The sequence below is a fragment of the Myotis davidii genome, unplaced genomic scaffold (genome assembly GCF_000327345.1).
Source record: "Myotis davidii unplaced genomic scaffold, ASM32734v1 scaffold246, whole genome shotgun sequence".
Lineage (NCBI taxonomy): Eukaryota > Metazoa > Chordata > Mammalia > Chiroptera > Vespertilionidae > Myotis > Myotis davidii.
In genome coordinates, this window is record NW_006296542.1 from 49,247 (window position 1) to 52,508 (window position 3,262).

The window sequence follows — 3,262 nt, forward strand, 5'->3', positions numbered from 1 at the left end:
GGCCAGCTCGACCCCCAGTGTGGGGAGTGCAGGAGGCAGCTGATCAATGACTCTCTCCTTCTCCCATCCTCTCTGAAATTAAAAAAATATATATTTTTTTAAAGAGGACACCAGTGTCGCCCACATAAAAGTAGATACAACACCAAAGGCACAACAGGAAAGAAATAACTGATAAGCTGGACTCACTGAAAACGCCTGCTCTGTGAGAGACAATGTCAAGCGAGTGAGAAGACAAGCCGCAGGCTGGGAGAAAATCTTTGCGAAAGACATATCTGGTAAAGCACTGTTATCAAAAATATACAAAGAACTCTTATAATTCAAAATAAGAAAGCAAACGACCTGATTAGAAAAAGACCTGAACAAACATCTCACAAAGGAGAAATGCAGATGGCAAACAAGAATACGGCGAGATGTTCCCCATTATCAGCTGTCAGGGAAACGCAGATTAAAACAAGAGCTACCACTAGACACCCCTCAGAATGGCCAAAATCCAGACACTGGCAACACTAGGTGCTGGCAAGGACGTGGACCAATGGGAACTCTCATTCGTTGCCGGTGGGAATGGGAAATGCCACTTTGGAAGACAGTGGGTGGTTCCTTGCAAAAATAAAACTCCACCATGCCATCAATCTCGCCACTTGATATTAACTCAAAGGAGTTAAAAACCTGCGTTTACACAAAATCCTGCACATGCATGTTTACAGCAGCTTTACTCCGATTCGCCAAAACTTGGAAACACACAGGCTCTATAACCTGCCTTCAGTAGGTAAATAGATAAAGTGGCATCCAGACAGCGGAATATTATTCAGCGCTAAAAAGAAATGAGCTGTCGCCCTAACCGGTTTGGCTCAGTGGATAGAGTGTCAACCTTTGGACTCAAGTGTCCCAGGTTCGATTCCAGTCAAGGGCATGTACCTTGGTTGCGGGCACATCCCCAGTGGCGGGCGTGCAGGAGGCAGTTGATTGATCTCTCTCATCGATGTTTCTCTCTGTAAAAAAATCAATAAAATATATTTGTTAAAAAATAAATGAGCTGTCAAATCATAAAAACACATGGAGGGATATTAAATGCCTATTACTAAGTGAAAGAAGCCCATCTGAAAAAGCTACCTACTGCAGGACATTCTGGAAAAGGTAAAAGTATCAGTGGTTGCCGGGGGCGGGGCGTTAAAATAGGTGGAACATGGAAGGTTACACGTGTCAAAACCCATAGAATGTACAACAGCAGGAGGGGCCTAATGTGAGCTATGGGCTTTGGGTGACAATGATGCACCAGGGTGGGTTCATCAGTTGTGACAAATGTACCGCCCTGGTGGGGGATGCGGGTAGTGGGGGGACCCGAGCCTGCGTGGGGGCAGGATATACGGGAACTCTCTGTACTTTCTGTTCATTTTGCTGTGAACCTAAAACTGCTCTCAAAATAAAGTCTATTTTTTACAAAGGAGGAAAAAAAGTCGACCAAGGCAGCAATGGTGGCAAAGGAAGGGAGACAAGTTGCAAACGTGATGAATGATGAGCAGGGGCTAAGGGAGAAAAGCGGGTTGAGGATGTCTCCTTGGCTTGGCCCCAGGCCCTGGGTGTGGGGAGGTGACTCACTGGGGGTGTTGGGGGAGGAGGGGCCTGCGACCGTGAGGAGACCAGTTCTGCCTTAAACATTCTGGGTCTGGGAGGCTATGCAATGCCCCGGCGGGAGAGTCCAGCGGGCATTTAAGTTCATGGCTCCAAGGCTCAAAGGGGAGGTGAGGGTGTGGGAGGCATCCGCATATAAAAGACAGGGTAGGCTAGGAGAGTGGAGAGACAACGGGAAGAGACAGAGTAACAGTGCCAGTCCCTTCCTGTGTACCCCAGCCACCTCTCTCCGCCCTTCCTCTGAACCCCAACATGGTGCCTCCTTACCAATCCCCATCAAAATACAGGCAGCTGGGGCCTCCCCTTAGGAAGAGAAGCCTTGGTCAGACTTCAGGGTGCATCGCTCAGGTGTGTGTGGGTTTGGCAGGCTGAGCGTAGAGATGGAGAGAGGGGTGCTGGGGAAATTTCTGAGGTGCGCTGGAGCAACCCAAAGGAGAGACCCGAGAAAGAGGCTGACAGCTCCCGAGTTAAGCCAGGAGGTTATTAAGAAGCAGAGTCTAGCCCTAACAGGTTTGGCTCAGTGGATAGAGTGTCAGCCTGCGGACTGAGGAGTCTCGGGTTTGATTCCGGTCAAGGGCATTACCTTGGTTGTGGGCACATCCCCAGTAGGGGGTGTGCAAGAGGCAGCTGATCGATGTTTCTAATTCTCTATCCCTCTTCCTTCCTCTCTGTATCAATAAAATCAATAAAATATATATTTTATTAAAAAAAATAAAAGCAGCGTCTTGGGCAGCAGAGGGGGGATCTCTGTGCCCGAAAGGGAGGGGCGTGATCTACACAGTTTCCAGGAGCACAGGTTGTCATGGCAGGTGCTTGTTAAGAGCTGTAAGTTCCAGCATAGTAAACAACTTAACAGGCCCACTTACCTTGCTGTAAGAACATTCGTTTCAGGTGCTATGGGCCCACCCCTCCTGGGTGACTGGGAGTCACGGAGAGCAACTTGCTTCGTAAGATGGCAATGAGCCCGGCCAGCATGGCTCAGTGGTTGAGCATCAAGGTTCGATCCCCGACCAGGGCACATGCCCAGGTTGCGGGCTCGATCCCCAGTGTGGGGCGTGCAGGAGGCAGCCGATTGATGATTCCCTCTCATCATTGATGGTTCTATCTCTCACTCCCTCTCCCTTCCTCTCTGAAATCAATAAAAATATATTTTTTAAAAAGGTGGCATCAGAAACCATTTTGCCTGACTTTGAGAGACAAAGGAAATATGGCACCTGGAGGGGAAGAGGAGGAGAACAAACAGAAGCGAGAAGGGCGGGTGAGGAGCTGGCCCCGTAGGAATACTGCTGACTTTATTTTTTTACTTCTGGAAGCTTCTGGCCCTTTAAATAAGTTCCTCATGTTGTGACCCAACCATAAAATTATTTTCGTGGCTACTTCATAACTGGAATGTTGCTACTGTTATGAATCGTAATGTAAATATCTGATATACAGGATGGTCTTAGGTGACCCCTGTGAAAGGGTCGTTCGACCGCCAAAGGGGTCTTGACCCACAGGTTGAGAACCGCTGCTCTAAACAGTGACCAGCATAGAATTCCACTTGCTTTCAGGGACCTCACATCTTAGCAGGAGCCGCATCTCCGATCAGGATGGGTGGAGGGAGGTAGAAGCACAGGGGCTGGGAGGGATGCAA